The sequence below is a fragment of the Balaenoptera physalus genome, assembly GCF_965194825.1.
Source record: "Balaenoptera physalus genome assembly, chromosome: 15".
Taxonomy (NCBI): Eukaryota; Metazoa; Chordata; class Mammalia; order Artiodactyla; family Balaenopteridae; genus Balaenoptera; species Balaenoptera physalus.
This window is the reverse complement of record NC_138894.1, coordinates 30,362,806-30,382,004: the sequence shown is the minus strand read 5'-3', so window position 1 is coordinate 30,382,004 and position 19,199 is coordinate 30,362,806.

Here is a 19,199-nt window from a genome sequence, read left to right as displayed (position 1 = left end):
TGCCGAAGCGGAAGCTTGGAGCAGAGTCCTTGAGGCTTAAATTTAGGTCTGCTTTCTTTTAACGTTAGTAAGCTTTTCAGGGCACCAGGACCTCGCGTGGGCACCCTATTCCCTACTAGAACACAGAGTTCCGGCAGGCTCCCCTCGGCTGCTAAGGAACATCCAGGCCCGGAAACCTTTCCCAGTCACTCTGTGTATGCTGAGTGTAGGGCAACACACTGCACTCTTCCTTGGGAGACCTAGGTTTCCTCCGCACTCCAACGGCTCCAGGAAATCTGTTCTCTTACATCCTACATGTCATGGAAATCTGCCTCATTGCCCTAGGCTGAGCGGCACTGAGAAACCAAAACTGCTTCGCATTCCTTCTAGAGTGTCATACCTTAAGACCCCATATTTACAGGAGAGAGTCGGCTTGCGTTCCTGCTGTAACCAAAGCCCAGTTCTTGCTCTTCCAGTGCAGGGTTTTAGAAGAAGCTAAGCCCCGATAGCGAATCTAGATCGCTCCTTGGTGGACGCCGTTGGCTAGACGCAGAACTCCCTGCCAAACCAACTTTATTCAAGGAAGGGACCAGTGTGGAGCTAGAGTGTATATTTACTTGGTAAAATCTCAAGGAGGTAGGCTGCGTGTTCACTGGAAACGGGGAATTTATGGCACAAGGCTTGCTTTTCCATATTGAATGCTCCATTCTTGCTGCCTTGAAGCTACCTAAATAACAGTGTTTTGCACGGGTCCCTGTCACTGTAGGCAGTGTACTGGGAAGGGAAAGAGTTTTCTCTAAATCAACAGGGTGCTTTCATAGCCTGGGTGGGAGCTCCTCCTGAGACGCTCTAGAGCTAAAAGGAAACTTGACGGGAGTCCTTTCCTCAAGGTAAAGCCTTGAACAGCCTGCCGAAGCGGAAGCTTGGAGCAGAGAACTTGAGGCTTAATTTTAGGTCTGCTTTCTTTTAACGTTAGTAAGCTTTTCAGGTACCGAGGACCTCGCGTGGGCACCCTATTCCCTGCAAGAACACCGGGACCGGCCAGGCTCCCCTGGCCTGCCAGGAAACATCCAGGCCCGGAAAAGTTTCCCAGTCACTCTCTGGATGCTAAGTGTAGGGCAACACACTGCACTCTTCCTTGGAGGAGCTGGATTTCCTCCGCACTCCACCAGCTCCAGGAAATCTGTTCTCTCATTTCCTACATGTCATGCCAATCTGCCTCATTGCCCTAAGCTGATCGGCACTGAGAAACCAAAACTGCTTAGCATTCCTTCTACAAAGTCATACCTTAAGATGCCATACTTACAGGAGAAAGTCGGCTTGCGTTCCTGCTGGTACCAAAGCACAGTTCTTCCTCCTACACTGCAGGGTTTTAGAAGAGGCTAAGCCCCGATAGCGTACCTAGAGCGCTCCTTTGGGGAGGCCGTGGCTACACGCAGAACTCCGTGCCAAACCAACTTTATTAAGGAAGGGGTCAGTGTGTAGCTAGAGTGTATATTTACTTGGTAGAAATCACAAGGAGGTAGGCTGCGTTTTCGCTGGAAACGGTCACCTGATGGCACAAGGCTTGCTTTCCCATTTTGAATGCACCACTCATGCTGCCTTGAAGCTACCTAAATTACAGTTTTAGGACGGGCCTTTAGACACTGTAGGCAGGGCTCTGGGAAGGGAACGAGTGTTCTCTAGATCAACAGGGTGCTTTCATAGCCTGGGTGGGAGCTCCTCCTGAGACGCTCTAGAGCTAAAAGGAAACGTGACGTGAGTCCTTTCCCCAAGATAAAGCCTTGAATAGCCTACCAAAGCGGAAGCTTGGAGCAGAGTCCTTGAAGCATTAGCTTTAGGTTTGTTTTCTTTAAAGGTTAGTAAGCTTTCAGGACACCGAGGACCTCGCGTGGGCTCCCTATTCCCTGCAAGAACACCTAGTACCGGCAGGCTCCACTAGGCTGCTAAGAAACATCCAGGCCCGGAAACCTTTCCCAGTCACTCTGCGTATGCTGAGTGTAGGGCAACACACTGCACTCTTCCTTGGGAGACCTAGGTTTAATCAGCACTCCAAAGGCTCCAGGAAATCTGTTCTCTTACATCCCACATGTCATGCATATCTTGCCTCATTGCCCTAGGCTGAGCGGCACTGAGAAACCAAAACTGCTTCGCATTCCTTCTAGAGTGTCATACCTTAACACCCCATACTTACAGGAGAAAGTCGGCTTGCTTTCCTGCTGGAAGCAAAGCACACTTCTACGTCTTACACTGCAGGGTTTTAGAAGAAGCTAAGCCCCGATAGCGTACCTAGAGCCTTCCTTGGGAGAGGCAGTTGGCTACACGGAGAACTCCGTGCCAAGAAAACTTTATTCAGGGAAGGGACCAGTATGTAGCTAGAGTGTGTATTTACCTGGTAGAAAGCACAAGGAGGTAGGCTGCGTGTTCGCTGGAAACAGGGACCTGATGGCACAGGCCTTGCTTTCCCATTTTGAATGCTCCATTCATGTTGCCTTAACACTACCTAAATAACAGTTTTAGGACGGGTGTCTAGTCGCAGTACGCAGGGCTCTGGGAAGGGAACGAGTGTTCTCTCCATCAACAGGGTGCTTTCATAGCCTGGGTGGGAGCTCCTCCTGAGACGCTCTAGAGCTAAAAGGAAACTTGACGGGAGTCCCTTCCTCAAGGTAAAGCCTTGAATAGCCTGCCGAAGCGGAAGCTTGGAGCAGAGTCCTTGAGGCTTAAATTTAGGTCTGCTTTCTTTTAACGTTAGTAAGCTTTTCAGGGCACCAGGACCTCGCGTGGGCACCCTATTCCCTACTAGAACACAGAGTTCCGGCAGGCTCCCCTGGGCTGCTAAGGAACATCCAGGCCCGGAAACCTTTCCCAGTCACTCTGTGTATGCTGAGTGTAGGGCAACACACTGCATTCTTCCTTGGGAGACCAAGGTTTCCTCAGCACTCCAAAGGCTCCAGGAAATCTGTTCTCGTACATCCTACATGTCATGGAAATCTGCCTCATTGCCCTTGGCTGAGCGGCACTGAGAAACCAAAACTGCATCGCATTCCTTCTAGAGTGTCATACCTTAAGACCCCATATTTACAGGAGAGAGTCGGCTTGCGTTCCTGCTGTAACCAAAGCCCAGTTCTTGCTCTTCCAGTGCAGGGTTTTAGAAGAAGCTAAGCCCCGATAGCGAACCTAGATCGCTCCTTGGTGGACGCCGTTGGCTAGACGCAGAACTCCCTGCCAAACCAACTTTATTCAAGGAAGGGACCAGTGTGGAGCTAGAGTGTATATTTACTTGGTAAAATCTGAAGGAGGTAGGCTGCGTGTTCACTGGAAACGGGAAATTTATGGCACAAGGCTTGCTTTTCCATATTGAATGCTCCATTCTTGCTGCCTTGAAGCTACCTAAATAACAGTGTTTTGCACGGGTCCCTGTCACTGTAGGCAGTGTACTGGGAAGGGAAAGAGTTTTCTCTAAATCAACAGGGTGCTTTCATAGCCTGGGTGGGAGCTCCTCCTGAGACGCTCTAGAGCTAAAAGGAAACTTGACGGGAGTCCTTTCCTCAAGGTAAAGCCTTGAACAGCCTGCCGAAGCGGAAGCTTGGAGCAGAGAACTTGAGGCTTAAATTTAGGTCTGCTTTCTTTTAACGTTAGTAAGCTTTTCAGGTACCGAGGACCTCGCGTGGGCACCCTATTCCCTGCAAGAACACCGGCACCGGCCAGGCTCCCCTGGCCTGCCAGGAAACATCCAGGCCCGGAAAAGTTTCCCAGTCACTCTCTGGATGCTAAGTGTAGGGCAACACACTGCACTCTTCCTTGGAGGAGCTGGATTTCCTCCGCACTCCACCAGCTCCAGGAAATCTGTTCTCTCATTTCCTACATGTCATGCCAATCTGCCTCATTGCCCTAAGCTGATCGGCACTGAGAAACCAAAACTGCTTAGCATTCCTTCTACAAAGTCATACCTTAAGATGCCATACTTACAGGAGAAAGTCGGCTTGCGTTCCTGCTGGTACCAAAGCACAGTTCTTCCTCCTACACTGCAGGGTTTTCGAAGAGGCTAAGCCCCGATAGCGTACCTAGAGCGCTCCTTTGGGGAGGCCGTGGCTACACGCAGAACTCCGTGCCAAACCAACTTTATTAAGGAAGGGGCCAGTGTGTAGCTAGAGTGTATATTTACTTGGTAGAAATCACAAGGAGGTAGGCTGCGTTTTCGCTGGAAACGGTCACCTGATGGCACAAGGCTTGCTTTCCCATTTTGAATGCACCACTCATGCTGCCTTGAAGCTACCTAAATTACAGTTTTAGGACGGGCCTTTAGACACTGTAGGCAGGGCTCTGGGAAGGGAACGAGTGTTCTCTAGATCAACAGGGTGCTTTCATAGCCTGGGTGGGAGCTCCTCCTGAGACGCTCTAGAGCTAAAAGGAAACGTGACGTGAGTCCTTTCCCCAAGATAAAGCCTTGAATAGCCTACCAAAGCGGAAGCTTGGAGCAGAGTCCTTGAAGCATTAGCTTTAGGTTTGTTTTCTTTAAAGGTTAGTAAGCTTTCAGGACACCGAGGACCTCGCGTGGGCTCCCTATTCCCTGCAAGAACACCTAGTACCGGCAGGCTCCACTAGGCTGCTAAGAAACATCCAGGCCCGGAAACCTTTCCCAGTCACTCTGCGTATGCTGAGTGTAGGGCAACACACTGCACTCTTCCTTGGGAGACCTAGGTTTAATCAGCACTCCAAAGGCTCCAGGAAATCTGTTCTCTTACATCCCACATGTCATGCATATCTTGCCTCATTGCCCTAGGCTGAGCGGCACTGAGAAACCAAAACTGCTTCGCATTCCTTCTAGAGTGTCATACCTTAACACCCCATACTTACAGGAGAAAGTCGGCTTGCTCTCCTGCTGGAAGCAAAGCACACTTCTACGTCTTACACTGCAGGGTTTTAGAAGAAGCTAAGCCCCGATAGCGTACCTAGAGCCTTCCTTGGGAGAGGCAGTTGGCTACACGGAGAACTCCGTGCCAAGAAAACGTTATTCAGGGAAGGGACCAGGGTTTAGCTAGAGTGTGTATTTACCTGGTAGAAAGCACAAGGAGGTAGGCTGCGTGTTCGCTGGAAACAGGGACCTGATGGCACAGGCCTTGCTTTCCCATTTTGAATGCTCCATTCATGTTGCCTTAACACTACCTAAATAACAGTTTTAGGACGGGTGTCTAGTCGCAGTAGGCAGGGCTCTGGGAAGGGAACGAGTGTTCTCTCCATCAACAGGGTGCTTTCATAGCCTGGGTGGGAGCTCCTCCTGAGACGCTCTAGAGCTAAAAGGAAACTTGACGGGAGTCCCTTCCTCAAGGTAAAGCCTTGAATAGCCTGCCGAAGCGGAAGCTTGGAGCAGAGTCCTTGAGGCTTAAATTTAGGTCTGCTTTCTTTTAACGTTAGTAAGCTTTTCAGGGCACCAGGACCTCGCGTGGGCACCCTATTCCCTACTAGAACACAGAGTTCCGGCAGGCTCCCCTGGGCTGCTAAGGAACATCCAGGCCCGGAAACCTTTCCCAGTCACTCTGTGTATGCTGAGTGTAGGGCAACACACTGCACTCTTCCTTGGGAGACCTAGGTTTCCTCCGCACTCCAACAGCTCCAGGAAATCTGTTCTCTTACATCCTACATGTCATGGAAATCTGCCTCATTGCCCTAGGCTGAGCGGCACTGAGAAACCAAAACTGCTTCGCATTCCTTCTAGAGTGTCATACCTTAAGACCCCATATTTACAGGAGAGAGTCGGCTTGCGTTCCTGCTGTAACCAAAGCCCAGTTCTTGCTCTTCCAGTGCAGGGTTTTAGAAGAAGCTAAGCCCCGATAGCGAACCTAGATCGCTCCTTGGTGGACGCCGTTGGCTAGACGCAGAACTCCCTGCCAAACCAACTTTATTCAAGGAAGGGACCAGTGTGGAGCTAGAGTGTATATTTACTTGGTAAAATCTGAAGGAGGTAGGCTGCGTGTTCACTGGAAACGGGAAATTTATGGCACAAGGCTTGCTTTTCCATATTGAATGCTCCATTCTTGCTGCCTTGAAGCTACCTAAATAACAGTGTTTTGCACGGGTCCCTGTCACTGTAGGCAGTGTACTGGGAAGGGAAAGTGTTTTCTCTAAATCAACAGGGTGCTTTCATAGCCTGGGTGGGAGCTCCTCCTGAGAGGCTCTAGAGCTAAAAGGAAACTTGACGGGAGTCCTTTCCTCAAGGTAAAGCCTTGAACAGCCTGCCGAAGCGGAAGCTTGGAGCAGAGAACCTGAGGCTTAATTTTAGGTCTGCTTTCTTTTAACGTTAGTAAGCTTTTCAGGTACCGAGGACCTCGCGTGGGCACCCTATTCCCTGCAAGAACACCGGGACCGGCCAGGCTCCCCTGGCCTGCCAGGAAACATCCAGGCCCGGAAAAGTTTCCCAGTCACCCTCTGGATGCTAAGTGTAGGGCAACACACTGCACTCTTCCTTGGAGGAGCTGGATTTCCTCCGCACTCCACCAGCTCCAGGAAATCTGTTCTCTCATTTCCTACATGTCATGCCAATCTGCCTCATTGCCCTAAGCTGATCGGCACTGAGAAACCAAAACTGCTTAGCATTCCTTCTACAAAGTCATACCTTAAGATGCCATACTTACAGGAGAAAGTCGGCTTGCGTTCCTGCTGGTACCAAAGCACAGTTCTTCCTCCTACACTGCAGGGTTTTCGAAGAGGCTAAGCCCCGATAGCGTACCTAGAGCGCTCCTTTGGGGAGGCCGTGGCTACACGCAGAACTCCGTGCCAAACCAACTTTATTAAGGAAGGGGCCAGTGTGTAGCTAGAGTGTATATTTACTTGGTAGAAATCACAAGGAGGTAGGCTGCGTTTTCGCTGGAAACGGTCACCTGATGGCACAAGGCTTGCTTTCCCATTTTGAATGCACCACTCATGCTGCCTTGAAGCTACCTAAATTACAGTTTTAGGACGGGCCTTTAGACACTGTAGGCAGGGCTCTGGGAAGGGAACGAGTGTTCTCTAGATCAACAGGGTGCTTTCATAGCCTGGGTGGGAGCTCCTCCTGAGACGCTCTAGAGCTAAAAGGAAACGTGACGTGAGTCCTTTCCCCAAGATAAAGCCTTGAATAGCCTACCAAAGCGGAAGCTTGGAGCAGAGTCCTTGAAGCATTAGCTTTAGGTTTGTTTTCTTTTAAGGTTAGTAAGCTTTCAGGACACCGAGGACCTCGCGTGGGCTCCCTATTCCCTGCAAGAACACCTAGTACCGGCAGGCTCCACTAGGCTGCTAAGAAACATCCAGGCCCGGAAACCTTTCCCAGTCACTCTGCGTATGCTGAGTGTAGGGCAACACACTGCACTCTTCCTTGGGAGACCTAGGTTTAATCAGCACTCCAAAGGCTCCAGGAAATCTGTTCTCTTACATCCCACATGTCATGCATATCTTGCCTCATTGCCCTAGGCTGAGCGGCACTGAGAAACCAAAACTGCTTCGCATTCCTTCTAGAGTGTCATAACTTAACACCCCATACTTACAGGAGAAAGTCGGCTTGCTCTCCTGCTGGAAGCAAAGCACACTTCTACGTCTTACACTGCAGGGTTTTAGAAGAAGCTAAGCCCCGATAGCGTACCTAGAGCCTTCCTTGGGAGAGGCAGTTGGCTACACGGAGAACTCCGTGCCAAGAAAACGTTATTCAGGGAAGGGACCAGGGTTTAGCTAGAGTGTGTATTTACCTGGTAGAAAGCACAAGGAGGTAGGCTGCGTGTTCGCTGGAAACAGGGACCTGATGGCACAGGCCTTGCTTTCCCATTTTGAATGCTCCATTCATGTTGCCTTAACACTACCTAAATAACAGTTTTAGGACGGGTGTCTAGTCGCAGTAGGCAGGGCTCTGGGAAGGGAACGAGTGTTCTCTCCATCAACAGGGTGCTTTCATAGCCTGGGTGGGAGCTCCTCCTGAGACGCTCTAGAGCTAAAAGGAAACTTGACGGGAGTCCCTTCCTCAAGGTAAAGCCTTGAATAGCCTGCCGAAGCGGAAGCTTGGAGCAGAGTCCTTGAGGCTTAAATTTAGGTCTGCTTTCTTTTAACGTTAGTAAGCTTTTCAGGGCACCAGGACCTCGCGTGGGCACCCTATTCCCTACTAGAACACAGAGTTCCGGCAGGCTCCCCTGGGCTGCTAAGGAACATCCAGGCCCGGAAACCTTTCCCAGTCACTCTGTGTATGCTGAGTGTAGGGCAACACACTGCACTCTTCCTTGGGAGACCTAGGTTTCCTCCGCACTCCAACAGCTCCAGGAAATCTGTTCTCTTACATCCTACATGTCATGGAAATCTGCCTCATTGCCCTAGGCTGAGCGGCACTGAGAAACCAAAACTGCTTCGCATTCCTTCTAGAGTGTCATACCTTAAGACCCCATATTTACAGGAGAGAGTCGGCTTGCATTCCTGCTGTAACCAAAGGCCAGTTCTTGCTCTTCCAGTGCAGGGTTTTAGAAGAAGCTAAGCCCCGATAGCGAACCTAGATTGCTCCTTGGTGGACGCCGTTGGCTAGACGCAGAACTCCCTGCCAAACCAACTTTATTGAAGGAAGGGACCAGTGTGGAGCTAGAGTGTATATTTACTTGGTAAAATCTGAAGGAGGTAGGCTGCGTGTTCACTGGAAACGGGAAATTTATGGCACAAGGCTTGCTTTTCCATATTGAATGCTCCATTCTTGCTGCCTTGAAGCTACCTAAATAACAGTGTTTTGCACGGGTCCCTGTCACTGTAGGCAGTGTACTGGGAAGGGAAAGTGTTTTCTCTAAATCAACAGGGTGCTTTCATAGCCTGGGTGGGAGCTCCTCCTGAGAGGCTCTAGAGCTAAAAGGAAACTTGACGGGAGTCCTTTCCTCAAGGTAAAGCCTTGAACAGCCTGCCGAAGCGGAAGCTTGGAGCAGAGAACCTGAGGCTTAATTTTAGGTCTGCTTTCTTTTAACGTTAGTAAGCTTTTCAGGTACCGAGGACCTCGCGTGGGCACCCTATTCCCTGCAAGAACACCGGCACCGGCCAGGCTCCCCTGGCCTGCCAGGAAACATCCAGGCCCGGAAAAGTTTCCCAGTAACTCTCTGGATGCTAAGTGTAGGGCAACACACTGCACTCTTCCTTGGAGGAGCTGGATTTCCTCCGCACTCCACCAGCTCCAGGAAATCTGTTCTCTCATTTCCTACATGTCATGCCAATCTGCCTCATTGCCCTAAGCTGATCGGCACTGAGAAACCAAAACTGCTTAGCATTCCTTCTACAAAGTCATACCTTAAGATGCCATACTTACAGGAGAAAGTCGGCTTGCTTTCCTGCTGGAAGCAAAGCACAGTTCTACGTCTTACACTGCAGGGTTTTAGAAGAAGCTAAGCCCCGATAGCGTACCTAGAGCCTTCCTTGGGATAGGCAGTTGGCTACACGGAGAACTCCATGCCAAGAAAACGTTATTCAGGGAAGGGACCAGTGTTTAGCTAGAGTGTGTATTTACCTGGTAGAAAGCACTAGGAGGTAGGCTGCGTGTTCGCTGGAAACAGGGACCTGATGGCACAGGCCTTGCTTTCCCATTTTGAATGCTCCATTCATGTTGCCTTAACACTACCTAAATAACAGTTTTAGGACGGGTGTCTAGTCGCAGTAGGCAGGGCTCTGGGAAGGGAACGAGTGTTCTCTCCATCAACAGGGTGCTTTCATAGCCTGGGTGGGAGCTCCTCCTGAGACGCTCTAGAGCTAAAAGGAAACTTGACGGGAGTCCCTTCCTCAAGGTAAAGCCTTGAATAGCCTGCCGAAGCGGAAGCTTGGAGCAGAGTCCTTGAGGCTTAAATTTAGGTCTGCTTTCTTTTAACGTTAGTAAGCTTTTCAGGGCACCAGGACCTCGCGTGGGCACCCTATTCCCTACTAGAACACAGAGTTCCGGCAGGCTCCCCTCGGCTGCTAAGGAACATCCAGGCCCGGAAACCTTTCCCAGTCACTCTGTGTATGCTGAGTGTAGGGCAACACACTGCACTCTTCCTTGGGAGACCTAGGTTTCCTCCGCACTCCAACGGCTCCAGGAAATCTGTTCTCTTACATCCTACATGTCATGGAAATCTGCCTCATTGCCCTAGGCTGAGCGGCACTGAGAAACCAAAACTGCTTCGCATTCCTTCTAGAGTGTCATACCTTAAGACCCCATATTTACAGGAGAGAGTCGGCTTGCGTTCCTGCTGTAACCAAAGCCCAGTTCTTGCTCTTCCAGTGCAGGGTTTTAGAAGAAGCTAAGCCCCGATAGCGAACCTAGATCGCTCCTTGGTGGACGCCGTTGGCTAGACGCAGAACTCCCTGCCAAACCAACTTTATTCAAGGAAGGGACCAGTGTGGAGCTAGAGTGTATATTTACTTGGTAAAATCTCAAGGAGGTAGGCTGCGTGTTCACTGGAAACGGGAAATTTATGGCACAAGGCTTGCTTTTCCATATTGAATGCTCCATTCTTGCTGCCTTGAAGCTACCTAAATAACAGTGTTTTGCACGGGTCCCTGTCACTGTAGGCAGTGTACTGGGAAGGGAAAGTGTTTTCTCTAAATCAACAGGGTGCTTTCATAGCCTGGGTGGGAGCTCCTCCTGAGACGCTCTAGAGCTAAAAGGAAACTTGACGGGAGTCCTTTCCTCAAGGTAAAGCCTTGAACAGCCTGCCGAAGCGGAAGCTTGGAGCAGAGAACTTGAGGCTTAATTTTAGGTCTGCTTTCTTTTAACGTTAGTAAGCTTTTCAGGTACCGAGGACCTCGCGTGGGCACCCTATTCCCTGCAAGAACACCGGCACCGGCCAGGCTCCCCTGGCCTGCCAGGAAACATCCAGGCCCGGAAAAGTTTCCCAGTCACTCTCTGGATGCTAAGTGTAGGGCAACACACTGCACTCTTCCTTGGAGGAGCTGGATTTCCTCCGCACTCCACCAGCTCCAGGAAATCTGTTCTCTCATTTCCTACATGTCATGCCAATCTGCCTCATTGCCCTAAGCTGATCGGCACTGAGAAACCAAAACTGCTCATACTTACAGGAGAAAGTCGGCTTGCGTTCCTGCTGGTACCAAAGCACAGTTCTTCCTCCTACACTGCAGGGTTTTCGAAGAGGCTAAGCCCCGATAGCGTACCTAGAGCGCTCCTTTGGGGAGGCCGTGGCTACACGCAGAACTCCGTGCCAAACCAACTTTATTAAGGAAGGGGCCAGTGTGTAGCTAGAGTGTATATTTACTTGGTAGAAATCTCAAGGAGGTAGGCTGCGTTTTCGCTGGAAACGGTCACCTGATGGCACAAGGCTTGCTTTCCCATTTTGAATGCACCACTCATGCTGCCTTGAAGCTACCTAAATTACAGTTTTAGGACGGGCCTTTAGACACTGTAGGCAGGGCTCTGGGAAGGGAACGAGTGTTCTCTAGATCAACAGGGTGCTTTCATAGCCTGGGTGGGAGCTCCTCCTGAGACGCTCTAGAGCTAAAAGGAAACGTGACGTGAGTCCTTTCCCCAAGATAAAGCCTTGAATAGCCTACCAAAGCGGAAGCTTGGAGCAGAGTCCTTGAAGCATTAGCTTTAGGTTTGTTTTCTTTTAAGGTTAGTAAGCTTTCAGGACACCGAGGACCTCGCGTGGGCTCCCTATTCCCTGCAAGAACACCTAGTACCGGCAGGCTCCACTAGGCTGCTAAGAAACATCCAGGCCCGGAAACCTTTCCCAGTCACTCTGCGTATGCTGAGTGTAGGGCAACACACTGCACTCTTCCTTGGGAGACCTAGGTTTAATCAGCACTCCAAAGGCTCCAGGAAATCTGTTCTCTTACATCCCACATGTCATGCATATCTTGCCTCATTGCCCTAGGCTGAGCGGCACTGAGAAACCAAAACTGCTTCGCATTCCTTCTAGAGTGTCATACCTTAACACCCCATACTTACAGGAGAAAGTCGGCTTGCTCTCCTGCTGGAAGCAAAGCACACTTCTACGTCTTACACTGCAGGGTTTTAGAAGAAGCTAAGCCCCGATAGCGTACCTAGAGCCTTCCTTGGGAGAGGCAGTTGGCTACACGGAGAACTCCGTGCCAAGAAAACGTTATTCAGGGAAGGGACCAGGGTTTAGCTAGAGTGTGTATTTACCTGGTAGAAAGCACAAGGAGGTAGGCTGCGTGTTCGCTGGAAACAGGGACCTGATGGCACAGGCCTTGCTTTCCCATTTTGAATGCTCCATTCATGTTGCCTTAACACTACCTAAATAACAGTTTTAGGACGGGTGTCTAGTCGCAGTAGGCAGGGCTCTGGGAAGGGAACGAGTGTTCTCTCCATCAACAGGGTGCTTTCATAGCCTGGGTGGGAGCTCCTCCTGAGACGCTCTAGAGCTAAAAGGAAACTTGACGGGAGTCCCTTCCTCAAGGTAAAGCCTTGAATAGCCTGCCGAAGCGGAAGCTTGGAGCAGAGTCCTTGAGGCTTAAATTTAGGTCTGCTTTCTTTTAACGTTAGTAAGCTTTTCAGGGCACCAGGACCTCGCGTGGGCACCCTATTCCCTACTAGAACACAGAGTTCCGGCAGGCTCCCCTGGGCTGCTAAGGAACATCCAGGCCCGGAAACCTTTCCCAGTCACTCTGTGTATGCTGAGTGTAGGGCAACACACTGCACTCTTCCTTGGGAGACCTAGGTTTCCTCCGCACTCCAACAGCTCCAGGAAATCTGTTCTCTTACATCCTACATGTCATGGAAATCTGCCTCATTGCCCTAGGCTGAGCGGCACTGAGAAACCAAAACTGCTTCGCATTCCTTCTAGAGTGTCATACCTTAAGACCCCATATTTACAGGAGAGAGTCGGCTTGCATTCCTGCTGTAACCAAAGGCCAGTTCTTGCTCTTCCAGTGCAGGGTTTTAGAAGAAGCTAAGCCCCGATAGCGAACCTAGATCGCTCCTTGGTGGACGCCGTTGGCTAGACGCAGAACTCCCTGCCAAACCAACTTTATTGAAGGAAGGGACCAGTGTGGAGCTAGAGTGTATATTTACTTGGTAAAATCTGAAGGAGGTAGGCTGCGTGTTCACTGGAAACGGGAAATTTATGGCACAAGGCTTGCTTTTCCATATTGAATGCTCCATTCTTGCTGCCTTGAAGCTACCTAAATAACAGTGTTTTGCACGGGTCCCTGTCACTGTAGGCAGTGTACTGGGAAGGGAAAGTGTTTTCTCTAAATCAACAGGGTGCTTTCATAGCCTGGGTGGGAGCTCCTCCTGAGAGGCTCTAGAGCTAAAAGGAAACTTGACGGGAGTCCTTTCCTCAAGGTAAAGCCTTGAACAGCCTGCCGAAGCGGAAGCTTGGAGCAGAGAACCTGAGGCTTAATTTTAGGTCTGCTTTCTTTTAACGTTAGTAAGCTTTTCAGGTACCGAGGACCTCGCGTGGGCACCCTATTCCCTGCAAGAACACCGGCACCGGCCAGGCTCCCCTGGCCTGCCAGGAAACATCCAGGCCCGGAAAAGTTTCCCAGTAACTCTCTGGATGCTAAGTGTAGGGCAACACACTGCACTCTTCCTTGGAGGAGCTGGATTTCCTCCGCACTCCACCAGCTCCAGGAAATCTGTTCTCTCATTTCCTACATGTCATGCCAATCTGCCTCATTGCCCTAAGCTGATCGGCACTGAGAAACCAAAACTGCTTAGCATTCCTTCTACAAAGTCATACCTTAAGATGCCATACTTACAGGAGAAAGTCGGCTTGCTTTCCTGCTGGAAGCAAAGCACAGTTCTACGTCTTACACTGCAGGGTTTTAGAAGAAGCTAAGCCCCGATAGCGTACCTAGAGCCTTCCTTGGGATAGGCAGTTGGCTACACGGAGAACTCCATGCCAAGAAAACGTTATTCAGGGAAGGGACCAGTGTTTAGCTAGAGTGTGTATTTACCTGGTAGAAAGCACAAGGAGGTAGGCTGCGTGTTCGCTGGAAACAGGGACCTGATGGCACAGGCCTTGCTTTCCCATTTTGAATGCTCCATTCATGTTGCCTTAACACTACCTAAATAACAGTTTTAGGACGGGTGTCTAGTCGCAGTAGGCAGGGCTCTGGGAAGGGAACGAGTGTTCTCTCCATCAACAGGGTGCTTTCATAGCCTGGGTGGGAGCTCCTCCTGAGACGCTCTAGAGCTAAAAGGAAACTTGACGGGAGTCCCTTCCTCAAGGTAAAGCCTTGAATAGCCTGCCGAAGCGGAAGCTTGGAGCAGAGTCCTTGAGGCTTAAATTTAGGTCTGCTTTCTTTTAACGTTAGTAAGCTTTTCAGGGCACCAGGACCTCGCGTGGGCAACCTATTCCCTACTAGAACACAGAGTTCCGGCAGGCTCCCCTGGGCTGCTAAGGAACATCCAGGCCCGGAAACCTTTCCCAGTCACTCTGTGTATGCTGAGTGTAGGGCAACACACTGCACTCTTCCTTGGGAGACCTAGGTTTCCTCCGCACTCCAACGGCTCCAGGAAATCTGTTCTCTTACATCCTACATGTCATGGAAATCTGCCTCATTGCCCTAGGCTGAGCGGCACTGAGAAACCAAAACTGCTTCGCATTCCTTCTAGAGTGTCATACCTTAAGACCCCATATTTACAGGAGAGAGTCGGCTTGCATTCCTGCTGTAACCAAAGGCCAGTTCTTGCTCTTCCAGTGCAGGGTTTTAGAAGAAGCTAAGCCCCGATAGCGAACCTAGATCGCTCCTTGGTGGACGCCGTTGGCTAGACGCAGAACTCCCTGCCAAACCAACTTTATTCAAGGAAGGGACCAGTGTGGAGCTAGAGTGTATATTTACTTGGTAAAATCTCAAGGAGGTAGGCTGCGTGTTCACTGGAAACGGGAAATTTATGGCACAAGGCTTGCTTTTCCATATTGAATGCTCCATTCTTGCTGCCTTGAAGCTACCTAAATAACAGTGTTTTGCACGGGTCCCTGTCACTGTAGGCAGTGTACTGGGAAGGGAAAGTGTTTTCTCTAAATCAACAGGGTGCTTTCATAGCCTGGGTGGGAGCTCCTCCTGAGACGCTCTAGAGCTAAAAGGAAACTTGACGGGAGTCCTTTCCTCAAGGTAAAGCCTTGAACAGCCTGCCGAAGCGGAAGCTTGGAGCAGAGAACTTGAGGCTTAATTTTAGGTCTGCTTTCTTTTAACGTTAGTAAGCTTTTCAGGTACCGAGGACCTCGCGTGGGCACCCTATTCCCTGCAAGAACACCGGCACCGGCCAGGCTCCCCTGGCCTGCCAGGAAACATCCAGGCCCGGAAAAGTTTCCCAGTCACTCTCTGGATGCTAAGTGTAGGGCAACACACTGCACTCTTCCTTGGAGGAGCTGGATTTCCTCCGCACTCCACCAGCTCCAGGAAATCTGTTCTCTCATTTCCTACATGTCATGCCAATCTGCCTCATTGCCCTAAGCTGATCGGCACTGAGAAACCAAAACTGCTTAGCATTCCTTCTACAAAGTCATACCTTAAGATGCCATACTTACAGGAGAAAGTCGGCTTGCGTTCCTGCTGGTACCAAAGCACAGTTCTTCCTCCTACACTGCAGGGTTTTCGAAGAGGCTAAGCCCCGATAGCGTACCTAGAGCGCTCCTTTGGGGAGGCCGTGGCTACACGCAGAACTCCGTGCCAAACCAACTTTATTAAGGAAGGGGCCAGTGTGTAGCTAGAGTGTATATTTACTTGGTAGAAATCTCAAGGAGGTAGGCTGCGTTTTCGCTGGAAACGGTCACCTGATGGCACAAGGCTTGCTTTCCCATTTTGAATGCACCACTCATGCTGCCTTGAAGCTACCTAAATTACAGTTTTAGGACGGGCCTTTAGACACTGTAGGCAGGGCTCTGGGAAGGGAACGAGTGTTCTCTAGATCAACAGGGTGCTTTCATAGCCTGGGTGGGAGCTCCTCCTGAGACGCTCTAGAGCTAAAAGGAAACGTGACGTGAGTCCTTTCCCCAAGATAAAGCCTTGAATAGCCTACCAAAGCGGAAGCTTGGAGCAGAGTCCTTGAAGCATTAGCTTTAGGTTTGTTTTCTTTTAAGGTTAGTAAGCTTTCAGGACACCGAGGACCTCGCGTGGGCTCCCTATTCCCTGCAAGAACACCTAGTACCGGCAGCCTCCACTAGGCTGCTAAGAAACATCCAGGCCCGGAAACCTTTCCCAGTCACTCTGCGTATGCTGAGTGTAGGGCAACACACTGCACTCTTCCTTGGGAGACCTAGGTTTAATCAGCACTGCAAAGGCTCCAGGAAATCTGTTCTCTTACATCCCACATGTCATGCATATCTTGCCTCATTGCCCTAGGCTGAGCGGCACTGAGAAACCAAAACTGCTTCGCATTCCTTCTAGAGTGTCATACCTTAACACCCCATACTTACAGGAGAAAGTCGGCTTGCTTTCCTGCTGGAAGCAAAGCACAGTTCTACGTCTTACACTGCAGGGTTTTAGAAGAAGCTAAGCCCCGATAGCGTACCTAGAGCCTTCCTTGGGATAGGCAGTTGGCTACACGGAGAACTCCATGCCAAGAAAACGTTATTCAGGGAAGGGACCAGTGTTTAGCTAGAGTGTGTATTTACCTGGTAGAAAGCACAAGGAGGTAGGCTGCGTGTTCGCTGGAAACAGGGACCTGATGGCACAGGCCTTGCTTTCCCATTTTGAATGCTCCATTCATGTTGCCTTAACACTACCTAAATAACAGTTTTAGGACGGGTGTCTAGTCGCAGTAGGCAGGGCTCTGGGAAGGGAACGAGTGTTCTCTCCATCAACAGGGTGCTTTCATAGCCTGGGTGGGAGCTCCTCCTGAGACGCTCTAGAGCTAAAAGGAAACTTGACGGGAGTCCCTTCCTCAAGGTAAAGCCTTGAATAGCCTGCCGAAGCGGAAGCTTGGAGCAGAGTCCTTGAGGCTTAAATTTAGGTCTGCTTTCTTTTAACGTTAGTAAGCTTTTCAGGGCACCAGGACCTCGCGTGGGCACCCTATTCCCTACTAGAACACAGAGTTCCGGCAGGCTCCCCTGGGCTGCTAAGGAACATCCAGGCCCGGAAACCTTTCCCAGTCACTCTGTGTATGCTGAGTGTAGGGCAACACACTGCACTCTTCCTTGGGAGACCTAGGTTTCCTCCGCACTCCAACGGCTCCAGGAAATCTGTTCTCTTACATCCTACATGTCATGGAAATCTGCCTCATTGCCCTAGGCTGAGCGGCACTGAGAAACCAAAACTGCTTCGCATTCCTTCTAGAGTGTCATACCTTAAGACCCCATATTTACAGGAGAGAGTCGGCTTGCATTCCTGCTGTAACCAAAGCCCAGTTCTTGCTCTTCCAGTGCAGGGTTTTAGAAGAAGCTAAGCCCCGATAGCGAACCTAGATCGCTCCTTGGTGGACGCCGTTGGCTAGACGCAGAACTCCCTGCCAAACCAACTTTATTCAAGGAAGGGACCAGTGTGGAGCTAGAGTGTATATTTACTTGGTAAAATCTCAAGGAGGTAGGCTGCGTGTTCACTGGAAACGGGAAATTTATGGCACAAGGCTTGCTTTTCCATATTGAATGCTCCATTCTTGCTGCCTTGAAGCTACCTAAATAACAGTGTTTTGCACGGGTCCCTGTCACTGTAGGCAGTGTACTGGGAAGGGAAAGTGTTTTCTCTAAATCAACAGGGTGCTTTCATAGCCTGGGTGGGAGCTCCTCCTGAGACGCTCTAGAGCTAAAAGGAAACTTGACGGGAGTCCTTTCCTCAAGGTAAAGCCTTGAACAGCCTGCCGAAGCGGAAGCTTGGAGCAGAGAACTTGAGGCTTAATTTTAGGTCTGCTTTCTTTTAACGTTAGTAAGCTTTTCAGGTACCGAGGACCTCGCGTGGGCACCCTATTCCCTGCAAGAACACCGGCACCGGCCAGGCTCCCCTGGCCTGCCAGGAAACATCCAGGCCCGGAAAAGTTTCCCAGTCACTCTCTGGATGCTAAGTGTAGGGCAACACACTGCACTCTTCCTTGGAGGAGCTGGATTTCCTCCGCACTCCACCAGCTCCAGGAAATCTGTTCTCTCATTTCCTACATGTCATGCCAATCTGCCTCATTGCCCTAAGCTGATCGGCACTGAGAAACCAAAACTGCTTAGCATTCCTTCTACAAAGTCATACCTTAAGATGCCATACTTACAGGAGAAAGTCGGCTTGCGTTCCTGCTGGTACCAAAGCACAGTTCTTCCTCCTACACTGCAGGGTTTTCGAAGAGGCTAAGCCCCGATAGCGTACCTAGAGCGCTCCTTTGGGGAGGCCGTGGCTACACGCAGAACTCCGTGCCAAACCAACTTTATTAAGGAAGGGGCCAGTGTGTAGCTAGAGTGTATATTTACTTGGTAGAAATCTCAAGGAGGTAGGCTGCGTTTTCGCTGGAAACGGTCACCTGATGGCACAAGGCTTGCTTTCCCATTTTGAATGCACCACTCATGCTGCCTTGAAGCTACCTAAATTACAGTTTTAGGACGGGCCTTTAGACACTGTAGGCAGGGCTCTGGGAAGGGAACGAGTGTTCTCTAGATCAACAGGGTGCTTTCATAGCCTGGGTGGGAGCTCCTCCTGAGACGCTCTAGAGCTAAAAGGAAACGTGACGTGAGTCCTTTCCCCAAGATAAAGCCTTGAATAGCCTACCAAAGCGGAAGCTTGGAGCAGAGTCCTTGAAGCATTAGCTTTAGGTTTGTTTTCTTTTAAGGTTAGTAAGCTTTCAGGACACCGAGGACCTCGCGTGGGCTCCCTATTCCCTGCAAGAACACCTAGTACCGGCAGCCTCCACTAGGCTGCTAAGAAACATCCAGGCCCGGAAACCTTTCCCAGTCACTCTGCGTATGCTGAGTGTAGGGCAACACACTGCACTCTTCCTTGGGAGACCTAGGTTTAATCAGCACTGCAAAGGCTCCAGGAAATCTGTTCTCTTACATCCCACATGTCATGCATATCTTGCCTCATTGCCCTAGGCTGAGCGGCACTGAGAAACCAAAACTGCTTCGCATTCCTTCTAGAGTGTCATACCTTAACACCCCATACTTACAGGAGAAAGTCGGCTTGCTTTCCTGCTGGAAGCAAAGCACAGTTCTACGTCTTACACTGCAGGGTTTTAGAAGAAGCTAAGCCCCGATAGCGTACCTAGAGCCTTCCTTGGGATAGGCAGTTGGCTACACGGAGAACTCCATGCCAAGAAAACGTTATTCAGGGAAGGGACCAGTGTTTAGCTAGAGTGTGTATTT